Here is an 11,223-nt window from a genome sequence, read left to right as displayed (position 1 = left end):
AAGATTCTCTCCTGCTACAGTCTCCTTCTTGTCTGATCTACCCTGTACCTGCTGACAGATTAAATTTCCAAAAATGTCGCTCACCTGCTCAGCAACCTTCAATCCTTTCTCCATTCACTATGGCATTAGTTTCATTACCTGGCATTCAAGAGTCACTTAATAGTGCCACAAACTTCCTTTTCAGTTTCCTACCTGCCTGTTCCTACAGCCCAAGTGCCTGAAAAGCTAGGCTACTTGTTGATTCTCAAGCATACCCCATAGCTCACATCCATGCCCTTGCTCAACCTGTGCCCCGTGCCTGGAATCTCTTTGCTGTTCCCATCAGACAGTATTGTGTCTCCACAGAGCACTTGGCTTTGTAATGTGGCAAACTGGCTAAACTAAGCTACACTTCCCAGAATCCTCTTTTCTATAGATTAGGGTGGGCCACAAGAGAGATTCTTGTGGGAGATTTGCAGGGCAGAAGGGAAGTAGCAGCCTGTTTTCGCTCACAAACATTGTCGCTTACCTGTTGTCTCCTCTTGGTGTAAGGCAGTATTCAGGCCTGCAACTGTTCTATCTTCCCCTGGATGATATTTCAGCTTCTTTGACTTCTGGACCAGGTTGTGTGTTTAGTTCAATGACAAAGGGCCCCCAAATTCTCCAGGATACCCACACAATCAAGGTCAGAGGCAACAAGAATGGACACGGTTTCAGTTCATCCTTGTGAGCTCAAGTACATGTCTGTGGGTTCCGTCTTGTTCTTGCTCTCCCCCACCTTGCATTCACCTTCCCTTCCCTGCTGCCCAACTTGTGGGCTTTAAGCTACAAGATCAGACGCAAAGATAACAGCCCTTCATGGGCCGGCCCCGTGGCTTGGCGGTTGAGGCTTGGCGGTTGAGTGCGTGCGCTCCACTGCTGGTGGCCCGGGTGCGTGCACCGACGCACCGCTTCTCCGGCCATGCTGAGGCCACGTCCCACATACAGCAACTAGAAGGATGTGCAACTATGACATACAACTATCTACTGGGGCTTTGGGGAAAAAGAAATAAATAAAAAAAAAAAAAAAAAAAAGATAACAGCCCTTCAGAGACTGTTTAGCCAGTCTCCACACTTGTCAAATCCCTATGACAAATCCATGCATAAAAAAATCTCTTTGTAGTTCTGCTTCTCTGATTGAATTTGAATATGAGCTTCTTGAGGGCAGATACAATGCCCTTGACAAATGTTGACAAACTTTGCAGCTTACAAAAAGCTTTCACATTCATCATTTCATTGAATTGTCACAACCAGGGCCACCCCAGATACTGTCACGCATTGACCAGCATGAGTTTCATTATCCTGGTATTCAAGTTTTGATGGGACTGCCACCTCTCCCCAGAGTTGAGCAATATGGCAGTCATAGTCACTGCAGCCATTTGCAGTGGACTGCACAAAGATTCTTATCCTCATTGTTTTGATGAGAAAGTGTGAGGGGAGGGGGAGAGATTACTTCATCTGAATGATGAAGTGACTTGCCTGGTGTCATGCAATGAATAGGATGCAGAACCTGGCTGCACATCTAGTGCAGTATATCCTGCTAGTTTTCAAAGGATCCAACTCTTTATTCCTGAGCTGTCAGGATAAAGCATAGGTGATGCCCCTTCTTCTGCTACTTTCCCATCTGTCATTTCCTTTTGCCTTCAAAGTCAGCTATGAATGGGTGACAATGATGTCTGCTTCCTTTGGAAGCAACGGAAACACCCATTCCACAATGAATGGGCATTTGCCCTTTCCATGGAAAGAGCATTCTGAGAACAAAATGGTGAAAGCCACCATAATGGAGGAAATGTCTATGCAATGGCACACGATTCAGACAAGGGTTTATCAGAGCCCTTTTCTGAAAGAGATATCAAGTCCTTGAGAGATAGTTATTGTTCCACTAGAGTTGCTAAAATTGTTCCGTGTAAGTCTTACCTACAAAGAGTAACCCCATCCATAGTTGGAGAAAATAAGGCCCAAGAGTAAAGCAGTGCTGAAAAATGGAAGGAGAGAGAGGAAAAGTGAGGTAATATCCTTTGAACCACTGGATATACCCTTTAAATTCCCAGTTACGTAAGACAATATTTCTCTTTCGGCTTAAGTCAGTTTGGGAGGTGTTTCTGCCACTTCTAGCTAAAAATCCCAAACCATTCGACATATTAGTACTAAGGACTAAGAATTTTGAGTTAAAAGCCCCAAAAGATCACTAAGTGAATTGTGTAAAGTCTGTAGACCAAGTTCTAGCTTCAGTTCTGTGAGTTTTGCCAGTCACTACTCTTCTCTAGGTCTAAGTTTTCGCACCAGTATAAAGAATTCATTTTACCAAATGATTTCTAAGGGTACTTCCAGCTCTAACATGGAGAATAACAAAATTCAGGGTTCTTTCTGGAATTCTTAGCCTCTGCGACAACAAAGAGCATTGAGTTGGGGGTAGGAGATAAGGACTCTAGCCTCACCTCTGCTTTTGTTTATCTGGGGGATCTTGGCCAAGAAGTTTCCTCTCTCTGGGTCCCACTTCCCCTCCTGTGTCCCTGTGCAGAAGTTAGACTTACTGTTCTGTGGGTTTGCCGTGGTTCTAACATATCAGGCTCCTCCGAGCCTCTGAGACCTCATCCCTAAATCAGGTCAGGAGCATGTCTTGCATTTCCTGGATGTTTTTGCGGTTTTCTATTTTCACATGTGTAAAATATATTCTCAGTGAGTCCTTCAACCTTGAAAACTTTGTGCTTCTTCTAGGGGAAGGCCTGTCTTGCCCGCCTCTGCCTTGCCCAGGAAAGGTTAAGAAGTTTTGATATTTTCCTTGGTTATGGTTCAGTCTTTTGAAAGTATTTGACCAATAAATTTCCTTTGATTCCACTACCTGGACGGTGACCACTGGGAAGACAAAAGGTGGGTAGGGTGGGTGCCAGAGTTGGAAACAGCTTTCTGTACCACTTGGGGATATTCTAATGATACTAAAGTTCGAGAGGAAGCATCACTTTTACTCTAAGCCCCCTATTTTTAGATGTTTATGACTTCAAGGAATATAAACAAGTACACGTTTTAGAAGTCTAACAGGGCAGAATTCTCAGACAGTGGAGTTTTGCTAAATGTGCCATTATCAAGTCCTGTGAGTCACATCATATTGTGGGATCAGTTTTGAGGCATGAGACTTATATTTATCAGAAGTCTAAGCAAGGGATTATGTGTGTTTTTATTTAGGAGATAAGGAATCATTCATTTCCTCACCAAATTTATGAAGAAAGTAAGCTTAAACCTGTTCTAAGAGGCGCCTAAAAATGAGCTCTTTGCTCTCTCTCATCCAATTAGTTACTTACTCTGGTGCCCTCCTCTCCATTTTTCCTGCCTTATTTTAGACCCCATCACTCTCGAATTATGAACTATTTCACATATGCAGAAGATAATACAGCATATATGTAAGGTATTTATCATAATAACATCGATACCTTTGTACCCATCACCAAGCTTAAGAACTAGAACATGGTGAATGCCCTTGAAGCCCACCTGTGCCCTCCCTGATTCATTCCCTCATTGCTTCCCAGAGATAACCCCTATCCTGAATTTTTTAAATAATTCACTTGTTTTCTTTATATGTTCACTGCACAGGTATGTTATTTTAAATAATGTTATTTTTCGTCCGTTTTTGGACATAATTATACTATATATATTACTTGTTTGAGTCCCCCCCCAATTTTGTCATTGTGAGATTTATCCATGTTGATGCATGCAGCTGTAATAATCAATTTTCATTGCTGTATAGTTATCCACCCTATGAAAATCCCACAATGTATCTATTTTCCTGTTGATGGACTTGTGGGTTGTTTCCAGTTTTATGCTTTTGCAAATTATGGTGCTATGAACCTGCTCATGCACAGCCCCTGATGCCCATGTACAGGAGTTTCTCTAGGGCAGTGGTTTCCAATAGAGGGTGATTTTACCCTCCAGAGGAAATTTGGTAATGTCTGGAAACATTTTTGGTTTTCATAACTGGGGGAGTGCTACTGTCATGTAGTGGGTGGAGGCCAGGGATGCTGCTAAACATCCTACAATGCACAGGACAACCCTCCATAACCCAGAATTATCTGTCCCAAAGTATCAACAGTGCTGAGGTTGAGAAGCCCTCATCTAGAGTATGTGCCTAGACATGACATTTCTGGGCCATAGGAGCTGCCCAAGTTCAACTTTACTAGGTAATGCCAATTATCTTCCAAAGTGGTGGCACCAGTTTATATTCCCAATAGCAGAGGATGAGATTTCTACTTGCTCCACATTCTCACTGAATCTCAGTATTACTACCTTCATTATTTCTTGCCTGAACTTTTGCCGTAGTCTTCTAACTTTCTCCTACCTCCATCTTTCCCCACAGATTCATTCTTCATATTATTGCTAAGTTATCCTTCCTAAAACCCAACTCTGAAGGTGCCAAATTTCTGCAAGGAAACTTTTGATGACTCCACTGCATACAAAATAAACCTGGTATTCAAGACCTAGCTCTGTACACCTAGTAATACCAACCTATTAAGTGGTCTTCCAATAAGCTCTGCCCTTTCTCTGCTCTCTGTGCCCTCTGTGTTGTTGAACACTTACCCTTTCTTACAGTCATTTTCTCATTCGTTTATGTGTCCGTTAATTCAGTCAGTCATTAATTATTTTCTTTACTGAGCACCTACTATGCGCCAGGCACCATTGTAAATGCTGGAGATACGACAGAAAACAGGACATCTGAGACAGCTCTCGGACTGCTCCTCCCGCAGCTTCTCTCACCACCAAATCCTCTAAGCTCAGAAGCACCCCCCATACGTGATTTCAGGAAATCTCTAGCTCCTGGAGCCTAATGTTTTCCAGCCTCCAACCCTGGCCCTCATCCATCAGGCCTTGTGCTTCCATCCAGGCCTGTGCTATAGGTATTCAAAGGGGCTGGGGGAGGAAAGGGGCCCAGGGAAAAAGAGAGATGGGCTCTTTCCTGCCTGTCCTGTCAGGATTGGCCTCAGCTGGCTGGTGTCCAGGCAGGCTTACCCTTGGGTCTTTCCGGGATGCTCTGGCTTTCTCCTGTTCTTGTCCTGCCCTACCTGTCCTTGATAGCACTCAGGCAGACTTGGAGGAGGCTACGGGGAGAGAGCGGGACAGGAGCGATATACTCCACATGCCATGGCCTTATTCTTGGACCCAGTGAAGCTGCCCAGAGGGTCCTTGGGCTCTAACTAAGAAGCGTCAAGTCTGAGCTGGGTCCGAACTGAGAGCAGAAGGCAGAAAGAGATTTTTCATTGCTCTGTCTTCTTTTAGATGCTCCTCGGCACCTCACACGAAAAGGAACTGCTGCCTTTAACTCCCTGTTTTGAGGGAAAGGGCGAAAAGACATTTGGAAAGTATGCCCTCTGGAACGATTGCCAACTTCTGCCGTGTTCTTTCCCTACTCTGTGTTCTGGGTCCATGTACAACAAGAGTAATGACAAGGGGTGACCACATTTCTTTAAAACTCTTTTTCCTGGCACTTGAGCTATTAATACTGTCTTGCAAGTCTCCTTGCAGGTGCACTAGGGCTAAAACTTTGCCTTTCAGTGAGGCTGGGCTTTGGGACACTTCAGTGTGAGGCTGAGGAAAGCCAGTGACGTTGATGCTACTCTGGCTATGCATTATTTGGGGTTGTACTCTAAATCGTAAGGGAGTTGACTTGCTGAGGTACCAAACTGGCCAGGTCTCCTTAAAATCAGTCATATCCAAATACCCCAACTGGTCATATTTCCGAGAGTTATTTTCATGTTAAATTCAAATTTGTTTCTTGATCTCTGAAGACTCATTGATGATTCAAGGCTTCATTTTGGGGTGTTCCCTCATGAAGCTATATCTAGATGACAGGTCTCTGGGCAGCATTTGTAGCAATCTAGGTGACTCGCAGCTAATTTGAGGTATAAAATAAGAGGCTTTTACGTGGCACTGAGGTTGGTCTTGTGCTAAACAAATTACCTAAATCCTGGAAAACAATTTTATTACTTTTCCTGAGGCATCATTGAGACCATGTTGAAGTCCAAGAGAGGTAAGAATCTTGTTTATTTCTTCACACAACCAATAAAAATTTATTAAAAAGACACCTACTGTATACTTGGCACTGATCTTGTAACTAGGGATACAAAGAAAACGACATGGTCTCTGACCTCAAAGTTTCTCAAAGTCTAGTGCCAACAAAAAGTCTAGTGGTTAGCTCAAATTCTATGGACTAGCGGAGCAATGACCAAAGTTCAGTTGAATAATTGCCATGATAGTGCAAAGTAAACACACAGGAGTATGAGGTAAGCTGAGTTTTGAAAGAATGGGAGTTACTTAGAGAGCAAAACAATGGCGTGGAAGAGGGACCTCCAGGCAGAAGGAACAGCATATTCAAAGAAAGTCATAGAGGCGTGAAAGAGTAGTTTGGGGTACTGCCAATGATTCAGTGTGACTGCAGCAAAGGATTTTGTGAGGTGGAGTAGTGGGAGGTGAGGGCAAAGAGGCAGCCAGGGGCCTCAATCGCCAGAGACGGTAGTTTAGACTTCATCCTCAAGGCTAGAAGAAGCTTTCAAAGGGCTCTTATATGGGAAATGATTTGTGTTTTAGAAATGTCACTCTGGAAGCAATGTGAAGAAGGGATCAGGGAGGGGCAAGAATGGGGTGCCAGCTATAGCGGTGATTTACGGGAGAGTTGCTGAAGGCCTAAACTAAGGTAGTGGTAGAAAGCACATTGAGAAGTGCATAGAATTGAAAATCTACAATTGATTGGAATATGGGCCCTGACAGGAAGTGGGGATGCAGGAGGTGTTGAAAGCCTAGGGGAATAAGTGGTAGTGGATGCACTGACAACTTAGTAAGCCTGACTGTGAATGGGAAAAGAAGGTAAAGAGGAGAATGTCCTCAAGCCAAATCAATGGTGAGAAGAGGGAGAGAGAGAAGAAGGAGAGGATGGATGGGCAGAAAACAGAGAGGCCAAGGAATAGTAGGTCTCAATGAGATAAAAGAACATGTGTAGAGGGAGTAGAAGAATGAAAGAGCAGCATGGCTAGGAGGTTGTGGCCCAAGACTGGGATATTTTAATTTTAGATGTCAGAGGTAGAGTAGTTTAGGGTGAAGAATAAGTCGAGAGTGTGTCTGTGGGAGAGTGTGGCTAATATGGCGTAGAAAATTTCACTGGAAACAAGAACATCAAATTGTTGAGTGGTTGATGTGGATGTTGGAGTCATCCGGAGGATGGTAGGATGGGGCAAAGAGCAGTGGATGGCTATGGTCAGTGGATGAGAACATGAAGGAGTTGTAGAAGGTGGCATACAAAGGACAGAGATTGTTTACAGGGATAATGAGGAAGGGTCTAGAAACATAGGAGTGATCAAGATCCATATCTCTTCTGGGCCTAGGTTACATGGTGTATAAGAGAACGGAATCTCCACTGCGAAGGCCTTCAGGGTAAGCTACGTCCTCAGGGAACCGCCAGGTTGCAGTTAAGGCCCGAAGATGAAGGGAACAGTCAGAGTAGTTGTTGGAGTGAAGATGTTTCTGGGTTCCCTATTCTGTTCCATTGATGTATTTATCTATCCTTGTGCTAGAACTTCACTGCCTTAATTACCTTAGCCTTACAATGAGACTTAGTATTTGGTAGAGTAAATCATCACTCTTTTAAAAATCATCACTCTAAAAAAGACCACCTTCTTTTTTAGAAGTATCTCGACTATTTTTGGTCCTTTGATTTTCCATGGACATTTTGGAATTAGATTGACAAATTCCACAAAAAAGAACCTGTTAGAATTTGATTGCACCTGCATTGAGTTAGCAATAAACTGGAGGAGTATAACACATTTACAATTTTGAGTGTTTCAATCTATGAATATAGCATATTCTGATTTATTTCAGTCTTGTTTCATGACTCCCAATAAAGTTCTATCATTTTCTCTGTGGAGGTCTTACATGTTTTATATTATATTATTATAATATTTTATATTATGCAATATATTGCATGTATTATATTTATTTTTAGGTACTTCATGTTATTAATACCACTGTAAAATTTAGTTTTAATTTCATTTTCTAATTATTTTCTTTTCTCCCCAGCTTGATTGAGGTATAATTGACAAATAAAAATTGTATATATTTAAGGTGTACAACATGATGTTTGGATATACATATACATTGTGAAATGATTACCACAATCGAGCTAATTAATATATCCAGCGCCTCACATAATTATCATTTTTTTATGGTAAGGACACTTAAGATCTATTTTCCTAGCAAATTCCAATTATGCAATACAAGATTATTATTAACAATAGTCACCATGCTGTACGTTAGCTCTCCAGCGCTTATTCATCCTTCATAACTTCTTGAATCAATGTTACTGTCCTTTTTCTAACTTCCTGGGAAGAAGACTTAGTTCATGAATTTTCAGGCTTTCTTCTTTGTCCTCTGATTCCTACTTTAACTGTCTCCCACAAATTGTGTTATTTGGTATTTTCATTGATTTTCAGTTCAACTTGTTTTCCAAATTCCATATGATTCCTTCATTTATCCATGAGCTCTAAGTTGACTATTTTCAAACATATAGGAATTTTTCTAGTTGGCATTTTATTATTGATTTCTAGCTTAATTCCACTGTGGTCACAGAACGCGATATGTGTGGTTTCAATCCTTTGCAATTATTTGTTGAAATTTTTTTTCTGTACATGATATGGTCAATTTTTATATCCATATGTCCTTGGAATAAAAATTGTAGTGTCCATTTGTTTGGTAGTTGTAGATCTAGACGTCGATATGGATATGAATGCACCTAGATCTATGTCTCTATTAGATCCAGTTTGCTAATCATTCTTATTAAAATATTCTCTACTCTCACCGATTTTTTTCCTGCTTGTTCTATCAATTCCTGAGAGAGGTATATTATCCAATTCTGATTGTTTATTTCTCCTCATTGTTACATCAATTCTTGGTCTTGTGGTTTTAGACTATGTTTTTAGGTGACAACAAGTTTTAAGACTGTAGGAAATGATAGATACACCAACAACTATAGCTGGAAATTTTAACCCACCACTCTCAGAAACTGAAAGTTCCAGCAAACAAAAATAAGCAGCAATATCAAAGGCCTGAACACGATAATGAATTTGAGCTATCAGAGAATATAAAACTCTACAGCCGACAAACAGAGAATATAAATTCTTTTGAGCACATTAACTATTTACAGAAATAGACTATTACTTAAGAAATGGGAAGCCTCAATAAACTCCAAAACATCAATATCATAAAAACAAGCCTCTCTGATCATAACGCTTATGTAGAAATTAATAACACAAAGATAGCTTTAAAAAAACCAAATGTTTAGAAACAAAATAGCATATCACTCACTAACCCTTGGGTTGAAGGACACCAAGAAATATTTAGAACTGAATAAAGGGAATATTCGGCATCCCTCAAAGTTTAAAATATACTTACCCTAGACCCCGCAATACCACCCCTAGGCCCTTAGCCTAGAGAACCCCATGCACGTGCACACCACCAGACATGGCCAAGAACGCACAGGGTTGCATTGTTTGTAACAGTCCCAAACTGGACACAACCCAAATTCCAAAACTAGTTGAATGGGTATATGAAGAGATATATCCATAAATTCGAGATCATGTAGGAAAGAAAATGAACAAACTTAGCTGCGTACAAGTTGGATAAATCTTATGAAAATAACATCAAGCCAAAAAGAAAAAAGAACAGACACACCAGAATATATACTACATGACGCCATTTTTATTTGACTGGTCATGTTTTATTTGACTCGAGTAGTGATTACATGAATGCCCACATTATAATTATTCCTTATACTGTATAGTTATGTTTTATGCACTTTTCTTTAGGTGTGTGGTATTTCACAAAAACAGCTTAAATATTACTCAGTACTGTCACACTCCCACAGTAGAACCCCTTTATTGTGTTGATTTTTGAGGACAAACATGTTCCTCTATACATTAGAGCAGGCTCTGGGTGTGTTATGTGTGTTTTGGTAGAGATGGGAGTATTTGAGTGGGGTAAAGGGTGTCATATACCATGTTAAAATCTGTTCGATGAGAAGATGGTTTAACAGGATTTCCCTCATTTGCAATTGACACTATCCTTCAAAAAGCCACACACAATGTGAGAAAGTCTGCTTTCATTCATGACGGAAGATTCATTCTGGAATTTTTTCACTTGACAAATTGTCTGTGGCCGATATTAGTGGCTCTCAGATCTTAGCGTACATAAAAATTATATCAAGGGAAGACTGTTAAATTGCAGAATCTTTGGAGCCACCCCTAGTAGAGGATGCGGCAGGTGGAGAAAATCTTCATTTTGAACAAGTACCTCCTAGACACTCTAAAGCAGGTGATCCAGGGACACAGGAAACCAACATTGCAGTGCCTAATACTTCCTTCGGTTCTGGCTTCATGAATAAAAATGTCTGGTCAATTCAATCCCAAACTAGAGTTGGCTTCTGTCCTAGTTCCAAAGCACTTCGAGGTCCCCTATTCACTGATGCCGTGCTTTCCGATTCTCTGTCCGTCTGGTCTTTTTCCTCTCCAGAGCATCCACTCTACCTGATTCCTATAGGTTGGTCCTCTCCTAGCCAGCTCCTTGACCCTCGTTGTAGAGGATTTCACCTCTCTTCCCTCGTTGTAGTTAGGGGTTGTGTCTTTCCCTTTCTTACTCCCATTCCAGAATGGGTAGTGCTGGGCTGAAAACACAGCAGAGGCTTGCAAAGCACAGTTTTGCCCCCTCAAAGGATCTGAACCTCAACATCCTGTTTTATTACTCCCCAGATGACCAGACTGGACCAAGCACATGCTTTTGTAGAACAAAATCCCAAATAGGCTGCAGAGCAGGTCAAGAACCAGCCTTCTAATTGGATGCTGATGAAGTCATGACACCCACTGCAGACACAAGTCTGGCTGTTCTTCACATTGCTTGCATATTTCTGTCTCACAATTGCAAGAATATTCTTCAGAAATTACCACCATTCTCTGGTAATTTGATTTTTCAGTCTTCGGTGCTTTGCTTTCTAAAACTCCCTGAACATCTCAGCAGCACTCAAAAATGCCCAGTCTCTTCTATTTCTTCACCCTCCTCCTGAATTCCTAGGTATTTTTTCAATTTGTGTGGGTCACTGCTCTTCCCATGGATCCACTGAAAAAGGCAAGACAAGGTCTCTATCCTCGTAGAACTTATATTCTAGTGAAGAGAGGCAGA

Source organism: Diceros bicornis, chromosome X (genome assembly GCF_020826845.1).
Source record: "Diceros bicornis minor isolate mBicDic1 chromosome X, mDicBic1.mat.cur, whole genome shotgun sequence".
NCBI lineage: Eukaryota > Metazoa > Chordata > Mammalia > Perissodactyla > Rhinocerotidae > Diceros > Diceros bicornis.
Note: the sequence above shows the minus strand (reverse complement) of the source record.